Source organism: Plecotus auritus, assembly GCF_963455305.1.
Source record: "Plecotus auritus genome assembly, chromosome: X".
Classification (NCBI taxonomy): Eukaryota; Metazoa; Chordata; class Mammalia; order Chiroptera; family Vespertilionidae; genus Plecotus; species Plecotus auritus.
This window is the reverse complement of record NC_137784.1, coordinates 48897051-48915106: the sequence shown is the minus strand read 5'-3', so window position 1 is coordinate 48915106 and position 18056 is coordinate 48897051. Positions and strand designations below refer to the sequence as shown.

The following is an 18056-nucleotide window of genomic DNA, read 5'->3' as shown; positions in this document are numbered from 1 at the left end:
ATGCTGTATACTATGCTATACACCATATTAAATGTCAACTCTAATTGAAAAGTTTTTTTTAAAATTCAAAAAGACAGAGATTGGCAGAGTGGATAAAAAATTTGAAAATAAATGCCCAAACTATATGCTGTCTTCAAGAAACTCACTTTAAATATGTATCTTCATAGAATTATACTGGGTGAAAAAGCCAATTTGAAAAGGTCACATACTATGTGACTCTACTTATATAACTTTTTTGAAATAATATTATTGAGATGGAAAACAAATTTGTAGTTGCTAGAAGTTAGGGATGGTGGTTGAGTAGAATGGATGTGACTATGAAGAGTAGCACAAAGTAGATTTTTGTAGTGATGGAATAGTTCTGTATATTGATTATGGTGGTGGTTTCACGAACCTACACATGTGATGAAATTATATAGAACTAAACACATGTAATGTACCAATGTCAATTTCCAGGTTTTTATATTGTAGCATAATTGCATAAGATGTAACCATTGGGGGAAACTGGAAGAAAGATTCATGGGACCTCTCTGAAGTATCTTGGCTATTTCCTGTGAATCTAAAATTATTTCCAGTTTTAAAGTGTAAAACACAAATTAGATTAATTTTTTAAATATATATTAAGAAACCTAATGCTAATATAACACTTAATGGTGAGAAACTGGCAGTTTTACCACTAAGATCTGATACAAGGCAAGGATGTCCCCTCCCAACACTCCTTTTAAAAATTATAATGGAAGTTCTAGCTAATACAAGAAAAGGAGATAACAGGTATACAAATGGGGAAGGAAGAAATAAAACTGCCTTTGTTTGTAGATGATATGATCATCTATATAGAAAACCTGAAAGAATCAACTAAAAATCTCCTGTAAAAATCCATCACTTTGCTATATTCCAATAAATTCCAAGTGGGATTTGAAATTAAAACAAATACCATTTACACTAGCTTCCCCCAAAATGATATACTTAAGAATAAGTTTTACAAAATATGTACAAACTCTATATGAGTAAACCTACAAAAGGCTTAAAAACAAAATTTAAAAGAACTAAATAAACATAGAAATATTCCATGTTCATGCATAGGGAGATTCAATATTGTCAGGATATCAGTTCCAAACTTTATCTGTAGATTTAATACAATCTCAAAAAAAAAAAAAAAATCCCAGCAAGTTCTTTTGTGGATATCCACAAACTGATTCTAAAGTTTATATGGAGAGGCAAAAGACCCCAAATAGCCAACACAATATTGGAGGAGATGGACAAAACAGACAAATAGATCAATGGAACAGAATAGAGACCCCAGAGATAGATCCACATAAATATAGCCAACTGAACTTCGACAAGGAAGCAAAAGCAATAAAATGGAGCAAAGATTTTTTTTCTACAAATGGTGCTGGAACAACTGGAAATCCACATGCAAAAAAATTAATCTAGATACAGACTTTACACCCTTATCAAAAATTAACTCAAGAGGGATCCAATATGGCTGCCGATGGGATGTCAGGCTGCAAGATAGTGTGTGAGTAAGAGAACAAAAGGAGAGTGTGTGGACATGCGGGGAGTGTCTCTATTTGTGAGTGAGGGACAGCTATATTACAAGGGACTGTTGGGGACTGGCAGACCGGACTCCCCTGGCTGAGCAGCCTTTACTGCTGCTGAAATCTCTCCCGGAGTGGCTGACTCTGCTGAAGAGACCACACCACCTTGAAGGGGATACAAGTTGTGATCGAGAGACTGGCTGTGATCAGAAGCCCAGCCTTAACTTCAACCAGGGAGAATTTGGATACTTTCCGGGACCTTACAACCACAATGCCCAGGGACCAGCTGCCTCAGCTGCAAACCAACAAACACCAGTATTCCAACCTCCCCAACCACAGGCTGTCCAGGGGGAGACAAAGCAGTGCCAAAAACGCAGATGGGCCCTGTGCCTTCTCACAGAGCAGATAGAATGAACAGCTGAGTGGAAAAACACCCACCTGGAACTGGCAAATTAAACACAGCTGGTGAGGCAATTCATGGACAGAAAGGTCAGATATCGCCTAGAGAAAGTCAACACAGGAGAGAGAGGGGTACATAACCAGACACCCTAAAAGGAGTGGTCATGGGGAAACAAAAAAACAGCTCACAAATGAAAGAAAAGGAGGAATCACCAGAAAAGGAAGTAAACAACATGGAGGCAAGCAAAATGACAGAGAAAGAATTCAGAGCAATGGTCATAAGGTTGCTGAAAAATGATGGAAGACAAATTCAACAATATGTGGAAGAACCAAGAAATGAAAAATGACATCGCTGCAATAAAGAACTCAATAGGAAGCATCAACAGTAGACTAGAAGCAGTGGAGGAATGCCTCAGTGAGCTAGAAGACAAGGTGGGGAAAAATACCCAACCAGACCAGCCTCTAGAAAAAAAAATTAAAAAAACAGGAGGGAACTTTGGGACAACACCAAACGAAACAACTTCCACATAATAGGGGTGCCAGAAGGAGAGGAAACTGAGCAAGGAATAGAAAACCTGTTTTAAGAAATAATGACAAAAAAACTTCCCCGATATCAGGAAGAAAAAACACACACAAGTCCAAGAAGCTCACAGAGTCCCAAACAAGATGAACCCCAAAGACCAAACCCAAGACACATTATAATTAAATTGGCAAACACCAATGACAAAGTAAGAATCTTAAAGTTGATATGGAGAGAAACAGAAAGTTACCTACAAAGGACCTCCCATCAGACTAACGACTGATTTCTCAACAGAAACACATCAGGCCATAAGGGAATGGAATTAAATATGCAAAATCATGCAAAGCAAGGGTCTGAATCCAAGAATACTGTACCCAGCAAGGGTATAAATCAATATTGAGGGAGAAATAAGGAGCTTCACAGACAAAAAAGGACCAAGGGAGTTTATCACCACCAAATCAGCAATGCAAAAAATGATAAAGCATCTGCTGTAAAAAAGAAGAAATAGGAAGGGAAGAAGGAACACAGGCATAAAGAATAAAAATGGCGACAAACAAGTACCTATCAAGAATAACTTTAAATGTAAATGGATTAAATGCCACAATCAAAAGACATAGGGTAGCTGAGTGGATAAGAAAACATGACCCATATATCTGCTGTCTACAGGAAACCCACATCAGAAAAAAGGACTCACACAGACTGATGGTGAGGTGATGGAAAAAGGTTTTCCAGGCGAATGGAAATGAAAAAAAAAACGCTGAGGTAGCAAAACTTATATCTGACAAATTAGTTCTCAAAGTGAAGAATATAAAAAGAGATAAGGAAGGCCACATCATAATACTAAAGGGAGCAATCCAACAAGAAGAAATAACTCCAGTAAACATATACACACCCAATCCAGGAGCACCCAAATACATAAAAAAAAATTCTGGAGAATATCAAGGGAGAGATTGACAGCAATACAGTCATAGCAGGGGACTTTAATACCCCACTAAGACCATGGACAAATCTTCTAAACAAAAAATCATCAAAGAAACATCAATCCAAAATGACTCACTAGATCAGATGGAATTAGTTGACATCATCAGAACATTTCACCCCAAAGCCACAGAATATACATTCTTCTCAAGTACACATGGGTCATTTTCAAAGATAGACCACATATTGGGACACAGGCAAAGTCTTTTCAAATTCAAGGAGATAGAAATCATATCAAGCATCTTCTCAGATCATAATGGCATAAAATTAATAATAAACTACAATAAAAACAATCAAATAATCAAACACCTGGAGGATAAAGAGCATGCTATTAAACAATGATTGTGTTACCAAAGAGATCAAAGAAGAAATATAAAGTATCATGGCAACAAATGACAATGAAAACACAACAATCCAAAATCTATGGGACACAGTGAAAGCAGTCTTGAGAGGGAAGTTCATAGCTCTATAGGCCTATCTCAAAAAACAAGAAACAATGGTAATAAATTATCTAACCCTACAACTCAAAGTGTTAGAAAGAGAGCAACAGGGAAAGCCCAGCGTAAGAAGAAGAAAGGAAATAATAAAGATCAGAGCGGAGATAAACGACATAGAGACAAAAACAAAAAAACAAAAACAAAAAAAACAACAATACAAAAGATCAACAAAACCAAGAGATGGTTCTTTGAAAGGATAAACAAGATTGATGAAACTCTAGCCAGGCTCATCAAGAAGCAAAGAGAGAGGACCCAAATAAACAAAATCAGAAATGAAAGAGGTGCAGTAACAACCGATCCCACAGAAATACAAATGATTATGAAAAATCTAGAGGCTTGGTGCACGAAATTCGTGCACAAGGGTGGGGGTCCCTCAGCCCGGCCTTCGCCCTCTCCAATCTGGGACCCCCGGGGGATGTCTGACTGCCGGTTTAGGCCTGATCCCTCTCCCAATCCAGGACCACTGGCAGTCGGACATCCCTCTCACAATTCAGGACCACTGCATCCTAACCACTCACCTGCCAGCCTGCCTAATGCCCTTAACTGCTCCCCTGCCTGCCTGATCGTCCCTAACTGCCTCTGCCTACCTGCTTGGTTGCCCCTAATGGCCCTCCCCTGCCAGCCTGGTCACCTCCAATGTGTATATGGCTGGGGTCCCTCAGCCTGGCCTATGCCTTCTCACAGTCCGGGAGCCTTCAGGGATGTCCTCGGGCAAGTGAGCCTAAGCCATCAGTCAGACATCCTTAGCTCTGCTATGGAGGTGGGAGAGGCTTGCCAACCATGAGCCCAGCTCAGGGCTTCTGGCTGAGTGGCACTCCCCCTGTGGGAGTGCACTGACCACCAGGGGGCAGCCCCTGAATTGAGCGTCTGCCCCCTGGTAATCAGTGTGCATCATAGCAACTCATTCCACTGTTTGGTCGATTTGCATCTTAGCCTTTTATAATATAGGATGGGAGGGACTGACCGAGGGGAGGAGGATGGACATAAAGAAAAGTGTGGTGATGGCCAGAGGTGGGGGGACTGAGTGGAAGACGCTAAAGAGGGGGAAATAGGAGACATCTATAATAGTGTCAACAATAGAATAAAAACAATGATATACCACTACACTACACACCTATTAGGAAAAAAAATACATTATGAACTATGTATTTACTACTTTGATAAAATTAAAAAAATTAAAAAGAATGAATTTTTTTTCCAGAAAGGAGTGTTGTTGAAATGTTTTTTGTTTTTTTTTTATGGAAAAGCTTCAGAGCCCCTGTGAGGGCTGGATTTGTTCTTGGGGAGAGAGCAAGCAAGTTACAACCAGCAGCATTTTGCCTGAAATTATTTAAGAGAGAAAGGGACAGATTCCCCAAGCCTCCAGTTATTTGTAATTTATTTTCTTATTCTAAATAAAGTCATTTTTGAACCTTATTTAACCCCCCCCCCTAAAATTAGTCCTTCAAGTTCAGTAAACTTTAGGCCTCACAAAACCTGTGTTAATCCCTGAGGGTTGGGGTCCCCAAAGGAGTTCGGATTCCTTCATTATATTTATTTGCTCCTTTTAATTCTTATTCTAGAGGGAGATTGAGGACAGTTTTTTACTCAGTAATTTTTATAAGAATTGTATTGGAACCTGCTCCTTCTTTGGCTATTTACAGGTTTACCTTACCGGGAACTCACAGAGACTTTAAGACCTTTGAAGATAGGGACAGAGCTGTATTTTGTTTCTATAATACAGGCACAAAGTTAATACAAATTTTATAAATATTTGTTGAAGAAACAGATAAATTTCAGTGCCATAAGGCATTACTTTTCCTTCTGCTCCATCTCTTTATTGAGACTTTTGTGCAAAGCATAAGGCTGAGGGGATGAGCAGGTAGAGCAGAGTAAAGTTGCTTTTTCCAAGCCCTAGATCCCATACTTTGTTTTTACATAGAAGATGCATTTCTGAATGACATTTTGAATTGGATATATTAGATTTTACTAATATCAACTCCCTTTACTCATAGATATTATTTTTAATGATGTTTAAACGTTTTGTACTATGAGGTGCAAAATATTTTGCTTATTTCAAGAATCTTTGTGCATTCTTTCTGTAGTAAAGTGAATTATCAACATAGTAAGTCTATTTGGGGGATCTGCTTAAATGGGGCACACCAGTACTAAATTCGGTTCTAACAATAACTAATTCACACACCACGTGTGGAGTTAGATGGCTGTTGGACATAACTATTTTTTTGATCCCTTTGCTCCCACAGCACCTGCTTCAACCAGAAGCAGTGTCTTGAACCTCCATGACCTCTTTGTCATGGCAACCGCAGGGCGTCTACTGCCTGAGGCCTTGGCAGTCAGCCGGGCATTGACTTTCCCAAGATGACAGCAACCCTGATGAACACTCATCAAGGGCGGAGTCCCCTCGGCCGAGGTGAAGCAGGGAAGCACATGGGCAGAGCTTTCAGGCAGGCCAGCTGAACCCAACAGAGTTGCACCAACAGCTTCCCTCCTCCTCTTCTCTCCTCTCGAGCCGGCGGGCTGATGGTTGAGGGGAGGGGCAGCCACTGACGAGGCCCAGTGTGGACTTGCGAGGGTAGGGAGCCTGAGGCACCCATCCTGGCTGGCCAGGCAGGCATTTGTTCCCAGGTTTTTCAGAGGGTGTTGGGAGTGGGGACGTGCCCCAGCCTCTGCGCTGGGATGGGGCCTGGAAAGGAGGGAGGATGCTCCCTCCCCCACTGCTGGGTGGGACATTAGAGAGGAGGGGCTGTGCATCCCTAGCCTGGACCCACCATCCCAGGGGCAGGTCACGGGCTCTGGCACCACTGAGGCTGGACCCTTGGGGGTGGGAAGGAGCATTTGGGCCCACCCCACAGCGAGTCCCTGGCTCGTGTGTCTGAGAGGCGGGTGGGCAGCAGGTGGCAAGAGTAGATGGAAAAACTGGCTCCAGGCTGGATAGGTGAGGCACGCAAAACTCCTACCTGGGCAGCACCGGGGCCACGGAGTTGTTGCGGATAACAAAGTGCTGGCATTCGAAGCCTCGATGCTGGTGCAGGGGTCTGAGAACCTGGCATGGTGCGGGACATGCCTCTCCTACCTCCACCTGGCACAGGTTCCACTGCGCTGCTGGTGGGGGGAGGGTAGGGGCTGGCCCAACGTGAGCCACTCACTGCTTGCCACCTGCTGCAGCTCGCCAGTCCCCTATGGGCTGGGGGGAGGTGACCAGTCGAGCCCACAGCATGTGGCAGCGGCTGTGAAGGTTGCCACAGCAAGCCAGCGCTGACTGCAGGACTGACTTCTGGACTAACTTCCCGTTGGTCGAGCTTCGGTCGTTACTGGTCATTATGACCCAGTGATTTTATATATGAGGATACTATGAACAACTCTATTCCAAAAAAAAATGAACAACCTAGATGAAATGGACATATTCTTAGAAAATACAAGCTCCCAAAACTCAAAAATCAAGAATCAAAAAACCTGAATAGGCCGATAAGTGCCAAAGAAATTGAAGTAGCGATCAAAAATCTTCAAGGAAACAAAAGCCCTGGTCCGGACAACTTTACAGTGGAGTTCTACCAAGCATTCAAAAAATAACTAAAGCCTATTCTCCTCAGACTATTCCAAAAAATTCAAGAGGAAGGCACACTTCCAAGCGCTTTCTATGATGCCAGCATTACCCTAATTCCAAAAGCTGATAAAGACATCACACAAAAAAGAGAACTACAGGCCAATGTCCTTGATGAACATAGATGCTAAAATCCTCAACAAAATTCTAGCAAATTGAATTCAGCATTACATTAGAAAGATCATACACCATGACCAAGTGGGATTTATTCTGGGGATGCAAGGATGGTACAATATCCATAAATCAATAAATGTTATACATTACATAAACAAACTGAGAGACAAAAATCACATAATCATATCAACTGATGCAGAAAAAGCATTTGACAAAATCCAACACCCTTTCTTGATAAAAACTCTCAGCAAAATGGGAATAGAGAGATCACACCTCAAATAATAAAAGCCTTATATGACAAACCTACAGTCAACATCACACTCAATGGGCAAAAACTAAACTCATTTCCCCCTAAGAACAGGAACAAGACAGGGATGCCCACTTTCACCACTCCTGTTCAACATAGTACTGAAAGTGCTAGTCACAGCAATCAGGCAAGAAGAAGAGATAAAAGGCATCCAAATTGGAAAACAAGAAGTAAAGCGGTCCTTATTTGCAGATGACATGATACTATACATAGAAAACCCCAAAGACTCCATCAAAAAACTAGTAGACCTAATAAATGAATTTGGCAATGTAGCAGGATTCAAAATTAACACCCAGAAATCTATGGCCTTTTCATACATCAATAATAAACACACAGAAAGTGAAAAAACAATCCCATTTACCATTGCACAAAAAAATTAAGATACCTAGGAATAAACCTAACTAAGGGCATAAAAGATCTGTACTGGGAAAACTACAGGACATTGAAAAAAGAGATAGAGGAATACATAAACAAATTGAAGAATATACCATGTTCACGGTTTGGTAGAATCAACATCATTTAAATGTCCATACTACCCAAAGCAATCTATAAATTCAATGCAATCCCCATTAAAATACCAATGGGATATTTCAAATATCTAGAACAAACTCTGTAAAAATTCATCTAGAATAATAATAAAAAAAAGACCCTGAATAGCCACAATGATCCTGAGAAAGAAGAACAAAGTTGGAGGGATCATAACACCAGATATCAAGCTATACTGAGTGGCCAGATTATTATGATCTCTGAATGCATAATAATCTGGCCACTCAGTGTATATCCTATATAATAAAAGGCTAATATGCAAATTGTCCCCTGGACCAGGAGTTCGACCAGCAGGCACGCTGGCTAACTGCCCATGTCCCCTCTCCCTGGCCAGGCTGGCCGGACCCCACCCATGCACGAATTCATGCACCGGGCCTCTAATATATACACTGAGTGGCCAAATTATTATGCATTCAGAGATCATAATAATCTGGCCACTCAGTATATATTACAAAGACACGTTTCTCAAAACTGCCTGGTACTGGCACAAGAACAGACATATAGAACAATGGAACAGAACAGAGAACCCAGAAATCGACCCAAGCCATTATGCTCAATTAATATTTGACAAAGGAGGCAAGAGCATACAATGGAGTCAAGACAGTCTTTTCAATAAATGGTGTTGGGAAATTTGGTCAGATACATGCAAAAAAATGAAACCAGATCACCAACTTACACCATACACAAAAACAAAAAATGGCTAAAGGACTTAAATGTAAGATGGGAACCCATAAAAATCCTATAAGACTCGATAGGCAGAAAAATAGCAGACATATGTTGTAGCAATATCTTTATAGACACAGCTCCTAGGGCAATGGAGACTAAGGAGAAAATAAACAAATGGGACTACATCAAAATAAATAGCTTCTGGTACCGGAGCTGCTGCCGCCAAGTCCAGATCCTACATAGCGCGCCACCGACGCCCACCCCCCCCCACCCCGCCGTACACTCCTGGTTCCTTTTGGTTCTAAGTCCAAAATGGCAACACTCAAGGATCAGCTGATTGTGAATCTTCTTAAGGAAGAACAGAGCCCCCCCAGAATAAGATTACAGTCGTTGGGGATGGTGCTGTTGGCATGGCTTGTGCCATCAGTATCTTAATGAAGGACTTGGCAAATGAACTTGCTCTTGTTGATGTCATGGAAGACAAATTAAAGGGAGAAATGATGGATCTCCAACACAGCAGCCTTTTCCTTAGAACACCAAAAATTGTCTCTGGCAAAGACTATAGTGTGACTGCAAACTCCAAGCTGGTTATTATCACAGCTGGGGCACGTCAACAAGAGGGAGAAAGCCACCTTAATTTTGTCCAGGGTAACATGAACATCTTTAAATTCATCATTCCTAATGTTGTAAAATACAGTCCCAACTGCAAATTGCTTGTTGTTTCCAATCCAGTGGATATCTTGACCTATGTGGCTTGGAAGTTAAGCGGCTTTCCCAAAAACCATGTTATTGGAAGTGGTTGCAATCTGGATTCAGCCTGGTTCCGATACCTGATGGGGGAGAGGCTGGGAGTTCACCCATTAAGCTGTCATGGGTGGGTCCTTGGGGAGCATGGAGACTCTAGTGTGCCTGTATGGAGTGGAGTGAATGTTGCTGGTGTCTCCCTAAAGAATCTGCACCCAGATTTAGGCGCTGATGCAGATAAGGAACAGTGGAAACAAGTTCACAAGCAGGTGGTTGACAGTGCTTATGAGGTAATCAAACTGAAAGGCTATACATCGTGGGCCACTGGCCTATCTGTGGCAGATTTAGCAGAAAGTATGATGAAGAATCTTAGGCGGGTGCATCCAATTTCCACCATGATTAAGGGTCTCTATGGAATAAAAGACGACGTCTTCCTGAGTGTTCCTTGCATTTTGGGACAGAATGGAATCTCAGATTTTGTGAAGGTGACTCTCACACCTGAGGAAGAGGCCCATTTGAAGAAGAGTTCAGATACACTGTGGGGGATTCAGAAAGAGCTGCAGTTTTAAAGTCTTCTAATGTCATACCACTTCACTGTCTAGGCTACAGCAGGATTTTAGTTGGAGATTGCATATTGTCCTTTTTATCTGATCTGTGATTAATAACATCAGTTTCCTAAAGACAGAGATAGTAATTGTTTATAAAACCCAGCATCTGCATCCTGATGCTGGATGGTCCTTATCTTGTGTAGTCCTAAACTGGTTAGTGTGAAGTAGTTTCACCTCCTCGAAGGCACCACTGCCAATGCTGCTCACACTACAGTTGCCCTTCAGACTTGATGTGTGTTCACTGTGTGTTACATAACTTGTGGTTCCTTTTTCTCCAATCAATCACATCCTGGGATCCAAGGTAAATCCAATATTGCATGTTTTGTGCATAACTGTTCTAAAAGATCTTATTCTGTGTACTTTATGTATCAGATTAGCATACATTGCCATATAATGTAAAAAGAAAAGTATACATATAAAATAATACAGCCAACTATCCAAGTGTCATACCAACTAAAATGCCAAATAATCCTTGAATAGTGAAAAAAAAATAAATAGCTTCTGCACAGCAAAAGAAACCATCAACAAAACAACAAGGAAGCCCACTGCATGGGAGAACATATTTGCCAAATGATATTTCCGATAAGAGTTTAATCTCCAAAATTTACAGAGAACTCATACAACCTAAAAAAAAAAGGAAGATAAACGATCCAATCAAAAAATGGGTAGAGGATCTAAATAGATACTTTTTGAATGAGGACCTACAGAAGGCCCCAGAGACATATGAAAACATGCTCAAAGTCACTAATCATCCAAGAAATGCAAATCAATACAACAATGAAATACCATCTCATACCTGTCAGAATGGCTATCATCAACAAACGACAAGTGCTGGAGAGGATGTGGAGAAAAAGGAACCCTAGTGCATTGCTGGTGGGAATGCAGACTGGTGCAGCCACTGTGGAAGACAGTATGGAATTTCCTCAAAAAGTTAAAAATGGAAATCCCATTTGACCCAGTAACCCCACTTCTAGGACTATATCCCAAGAAACCAGAAACACCAATCAGAAAGGATATATGTACCCTTATGTTCATAGCAGCATAATTTACAATAGCTAAGATTTGGAAACAGCCTAAGTGCCCATCAGCAGATGAGTGGATTAGAAAACTTAGGTACATCTACACAATGGAATACTATGCTGCTATAAAAAAGAAAGAACTTTTACCATTTGCAGCAGCATGGATGGAAGTGGAGAGCATTATGCTAAGCGAAATAAGCCAGTCAGAGAAAGATAAATATCACATGATCTCACTCATATGTGGGATATAATGATCAACATAGTTCGATGAATAAGAATAGATCCAGAGAAAAATGGTAGGGGACGTGGGGTTAGAGAGCAACCAAAGGACTTGTATGCATGCATATTAGCATAACCAATGGACAGAGACACTGGGTCAGTGAAGGCTTTCCCGGGTGGGAATGGCTAGGGGGTGGTCAATTGGAGTAAAAGAAGACATATGTAAAACTTTAGAAAATAAAAAAAATTAACTCAAAATCCTAAATGTCAATGCATAGATTAATGGATAAAGAAGTTGTGAGATTATATATAATACAACAATAAAAAAGAATGAAATCTTTCCATTTGCAGCAACATGGATGGCTCTAGAGCAGTGGTTCTCAACCTTTCTAATGCAGCGACCCTATAATACAGTTCCTTATGTTGTGGTGACCCCCAACCATAAAATTATTTTTGTTGCTACTTCATAACTGTAATTTTGCTACTCTTAATGAATCATAATGTAAATATCTGTGTTTTCCAATGGTCTTAGGCTCTACAGCAGCGGTTCTCAACCTGTGGGTTGCGACCCACAAGTTGAGAACCGCTAGCAGGGTCGCCTAAGACCATCGGAAAACACAGATATTTACATTAAGATTCATTAACAGTAGCAAAATTACAGTTATGAAGTAGCAACGAAAATAATTTTATGGTTGGGGATCCCCACAACATGAGGAACTGTATTAAAGGGTCGTGGCATTAGAAAGGTTGAGAGCCACTGCTCTAGAGGGTATTATGTTAAGTGAAATATATCAGCAGGCAGAAAAAGACAAGCACCATATGGTTTCACTTACATGTGGAATCTAAAACAACAAAACAAATGAACAAACAAACAAACAAAAAAACAGACTCATAGAAACAGAGAACAAAGTGATGGTTACCAGAAGAGAGGGGATTGGGGGGTGGGTAAAAAGGGGAAGGGGAATATAGTCAATAAGTTTGCACAGTGACTAGAATTAGTGGCCTGACATCACATTTTAAGGTATAAGAATGTCTAATCACTATATTATACACCTGAAACTAACATAATCAATATAATATTGTGTACCAACTATTTAAAGTTTTAAATTATCTCAGAATGGATCACAGACCTAAATGTAAAACACAAAACTATAAACATTCTAGACAGTAACGGAAGAAAACCTAGATAACTTTGTTGATGACTCTTTAGATACAATACCAAAGGAATGACTCATGAAAGAAATACTTGATAAGGTGGACTTCATTTAAACTAAAAACTTCTCTGCCACAGACAATGTCAAGAGAATGAGATGATAGGCCACAGACTGGGGAAGTATTTGCAAAAGACATATCTGATAAGAGACTGTTATCTAAAATATACAAAGAACTTTTAAAACTTAACAATAAGAAAATGAACAACACAGTTTAAAAATGGGCCACGGACGTTAACAGACACCTCATCAAAGAAAGTATACAGATGACAAATAAGCATATGAAAAGATACTCATCATAATATATAACACCAGGGAAATGCAAATGAAAGCAATGAGATAACCACTATGTACCTATATTGGCCTATTAGAATGGCCAAAATCCAGAACACTGACAACACCAATTGCTGATGAGAATGTGGGACAACAGGAACTCTCATTCACTGCCAGAGGGAATGCAAGATGGTACAGCCACTTTGAAAGACAGTTTGGCAGTTTCTTACAAACTAAATATACAACTTAGCAATTTTGCCTCTTGGTATTTAACCAAATGAGTGAAAAATTATATCCATACAAGGATTTGCACACAGATATTTATAGCAGATTTATTCATAAATGTCAAGACATGGAAGCAACCAAGATGTCTTTCAGTAGGTGAATCAATCAATAAATAGTGGTATACACAGATAATGGAATATTATTCAGTGCTAAAAAATGAGCTATCAAAACAAGAAAAGACATATGGGAACCTTAAATGCATATTAAAAGATGAAAGAAGCCAATCTGAAAAAGCTACACATTCTGTAATTCCAACTATATAAATTCTGGGAAAGGCAAAACTATGGAAACAATAAGATAATTGGTTGTCAGAAGTGGGGTGGAGGGGAGGGTGAATAGGTGAAGCATAGGATTCTTAGGGCAGTGAAAATATTCTTTATGGTGCCATAATGATGGATACATGCCATTAACAAAAAATGCTACACCAAATATAATTTCAACTTTCTTTGATTATACAAAAAATACCTTCAACCCCAATTATCAGTTTTCATTGCATTATATTTTGTTGTATTCAGAAGGACCAAATAATGGTGAGTTCTAGTTGATGAAATGTCAGTAAGATAATTTATTGAATTTAAATATTTTTTACTTATTTGATAATGCACTTGAACTATTTTTTTAAAATCCAGCCAGAATAAAAACACATGCATCAAAAATGAGATCTCTCACTGGCATTTCACTTGCTACAGGATGATATTTTTATAACAATAGATTTATTGAATATTACATGCAGTAATATTCACTTTTTAAATATGCTCAGTTCTATGAATTTTGACAAATGAATAGCACCACTACATCTAAGGTATACAACATTTCATCACTCTAGAAAGTTCCCTTATGCACCTCTGTAATGAATCCTCTCCCCAAACCTTCCTCCTGGCACCCATTATCTGTCCCACAGTTTTGCCTTTTCCAGAATTGGTGTCTGCTTCTTTCACTTGGCATAATGCCTTTGAAAGATGTCCAGGTTGTTGCCTATAACAATAGTTCATTCTTGTTTATTATAGAGTTATATTCCATTGTAATAATGTATATCCACTTGTTTATCCATTCACAAGTTAAAGTATATTTTGAGTTATTACCAGGTTTGGCTGTTATGGAAGAAAAAGCTGCTATGAACATCTAGGTACAGGTTTTTGTGTGAACAAAGTTTTTGTTTATTTTGGGGAAATACCTAGGACTGGGATTTCAGGGTCATATGGCAATTGTATGTTTAACTTTATAAGAAGCTGCCAAACTGTTTTCCAAAGTAGGTATAACATTTTGCATTTCCATCAGCAGTGTATGAGATTTCCAGTTCCTCTGCATCCTTACTAGTACTAGGTATTGCCTATTCTTAAAGAGCCTTTTTAGCAGGTTGTAGGTGGTATTCCATTGTTATTTTAATATGCATTTCTTGAATTATTAATGACATTGAGGATATTTTCATATGCTTAATTGCCACTCATATTGTGTGTCTTTGTGTGTTCGCGGTAATGTCCTTTCAAATATTTTGCCCATTTTAAATTGGATTGTTTTTCTTCTTACTGAGTTGTGAGAGTCAATTCACAGTTGGATTCTGAATACCAGTCTTTTATCAGATGTTTGTGTTGTAAATATTTTTCCCAGTCTGTGGCTTGTCTTTTCATTTACATAACCGTTTTTTGGAAGAGCAGAAGTTTCAAATTTTGAAGTCTAATGTATCAATTTTTTCTTTTATAAATATTACTTTTGTAAATATCTATGAAATTTTTGCATAACTAAAGATCAGATTTTCTCCTATACTTTCTTTTAGAAGGTTTTTAGTTTTAAGTATTACATTTAAGTCTGTGATCCATTTGCATTAATTTTGTATATGATGTGATTTTTACTATTTACAAAGCTCTCTTATACATATGGCTACATGTGCTGATCATTAAAAAAAATCTTTGAGGAAGGCCCATCAGGAATTTTAATCCCCATTTTACAGATGATAAGACTTGAGAAGTGCTGTGTGACTTGCGCAAAGCCCCATGGCTGATGAAAGGTAAAACTGCAAGGTAAGAAGTAAATTTGTGATGAGAGTTCAGGTCTCCCTGCTGTCCCAGGACAGTACTTTGGGAACCAGGCAGCTATGGCTCAAGATGGCAACTCAGCAAAGCAAATTTTCCCATTGGGGATATGAACAAGCTTTTAGGCACTGAAGTAAGAGACACAGACAGTGGGCTAGCTCTGATCTCGCTCAGATTGCACTTTTCTGGAGCACTTGAGCCTCCACAATTGAAGAGAGCCAGAAGCTGGCCTGTTGCACTGCTCAGGTGATACTCAATGATGCTTTTTAAATATATATACACTGAGTGGCCAGATTATTATGATCTCTGAATGCATAATAATCTGACCACTCTAGTATGTGTGTGTGTGTATATATATATATATATATATATATATATATATATATATATATTATATATTTATATTTATATATATTTATATATATTTATATATATATATACACACACATACACACTAGAGGCCCGTTGCAGGAAGATTCCTGCAAGAATAGGGCTTCCTGCGGCCTTCTCTGCCATCTCACCTGCTTCCCACCCAGCCTGCTTCCCTCACTTTTCCTCAGCCCTGCCTGCTTCCCTCCCCGCTTGCAGCACTTGGCTTCCTTCTACGCTGTCTTCAGTCTTCGCACTGCGCCTGGATATGCAAATTAACTGTCATCTTGGGTGGGTTAATTTGCATACTCGATCCTGATTGGCTGGCGGGCATGGCTTGTGGGCTTAGCAGAGGTACGGTCAATTTGCATGTTTCTCTTTTATTAGATAGGATATATGCTAGAGGCCCCTTGCACAAAATTCATGCATGGGGGTGTGTGTCCCTCAGCCCAGCCTGCACCCTCTCCAAACAGGGACATCCTTCTCACAACCCAGGACTGCTGGCTCCCAACTGCTCACCTGCCTGCCTTCCTGATTGCCCCTAACCGCTTCTGCCTGCCAGCCTGATCACCCCCTAACCACTGCCCTGCCAGCCTGATTGATGCCTAACTGCTCCCCTGCCAGCCCGGTCCCCCCCAACTGCCCTCCCCTGCCGACCTGGTCACCCCTAACAGCCCTCCCCTGCCAGCCTCATCGCCCCTAACTGCCCTCCCCTGCCAGCCTCATCACCCCCAACTGCCCTCACCTGCAGGTCTGGTCACCCCTAACTGCCCTGTCCTGCAGGCCTGGTTCCCCCCAACTGCCTTCCCCTGCAGGCCTGGTCCCCCCCCAACTGCTCTTCCCTGCAGGCCTGGGTCCCCACCAACTGCCCTTTCCTGCAGGCTTGATCATGCCCAATTGCCCTCCCTTGCAGGTCTGGTCCCTCCCAAATGCCCTCCCCTGATGGCCATCTTGTGGCAGCCATCTTGTGTCCACATGGGGGCAGCCATCTTGTGTGTTGGAGTGACTGTCAATTTGCATATTACTCTTTTATTAGATAGGATAGAGGCCTGGTGCACAGGTGGGGGCTGGCTGGTTTGCCCTGAAGGGTGTCCCGGATCAGGGTGGGGGTTCCCTTGGGGCATGGGGCAGCCTGGGTGAGGGGTCTATGGTGGTTTGCAGGCCAGCCATGCTCCCCCGCAACACAAACATAGGCTGGAAGCAGGTATCTGGGATTTATTTATCTTCTATAATTGGAACTTTGTAGCCTTGAGCAGAGGCCAGGGCAGGCCAGGGCGGGCAGAAAGCTTGGCTTCCTCCATCGCTGGGGGCAACCCAAGCCTCCTGCTTGCTCCAGCTCTGTGGCTGCTGCCATCTTGGTTGGGTTAATTTGCATACTTGCTCCTGATTGTCTGGTGGGTGTGGCTTGTGGGCATAGCGGAGATACGGTCAATTTGCATGTTTCTCTTTTATTAGATAGGATATATATATATTAGAGGTCCAGTGCATGAATTCGTGCATGGGTGGGGTCCAGCCAGCCTGGTCAGGGGGAGGGGACATGGGCAGTTGGCTGGCCTGCCTGCTGGTGGAACTCCTGGTCAAGGGGACAATTTGCCTTTTATTATATAGGTTATACACTGAGTGGCCAGATTATTATGCGTTCAGAGATCATAATAATCTGGCCACTCAGTGTATATTTTTCTTGATTTCAGAGAGGAAGGGAGAGGGGAGAGAGAGAGAGTAACATCAATGATGAGAGAAAATCATTGATTGGCTGCCTCCTGCATGCCCCTTATTGGAGATTGAGCCCACAACCCGGGCATGTGCCCTTGACTGGAATCAAACCCAGGACCTTTCAGTCCGCAGGCTGATGCTCTATCCACTGAGTCAAACCAGCTAGGGCAATGGTGCTTTTTTATGATGATGATAAAGACTTGAAATGTGTTCAGAGGAGAGTTCTGAAAGTAATTACAGAGTTAGAAATTAAAGCTAAGAAGAAAAGTTAAGGGCACTAAGATTATTTAGCCTAGAAAAAAAGGGGTCCAGATGGAACTTAATAACAGCCTTCAAACAAACAAAAACCCTTGGGCTTTCTTGCTGAGGGTTGATCAAGGTGAAATGGGCTATAAGAATATAAGCAAAAGGACAAATTT

General features: G+C 40.8%; 1 protein-coding gene and 1 pseudogene across 4 annotated transcripts in view; both read left to right on the top strand.

The window, feature by feature from the left end:
- The window catches only part of SLC16A2 (solute carrier family 16 member 2), a 189491-nt gene that overhangs the window by 157208 nt on the left and 14227 nt on the right, over positions 1-18056 (top strand). The gene's annotated exons all lie outside the window — the stretch shown is intronic.
- Positions 9479-10479, top strand: LOC308239382 (L-lactate dehydrogenase A chain-like; annotated as a pseudogene). Its single transcript has 2 exons — positions 9479-9730; positions 9899-10479. The product of its transcript is annotated as an L-lactate dehydrogenase A chain-like (transcript).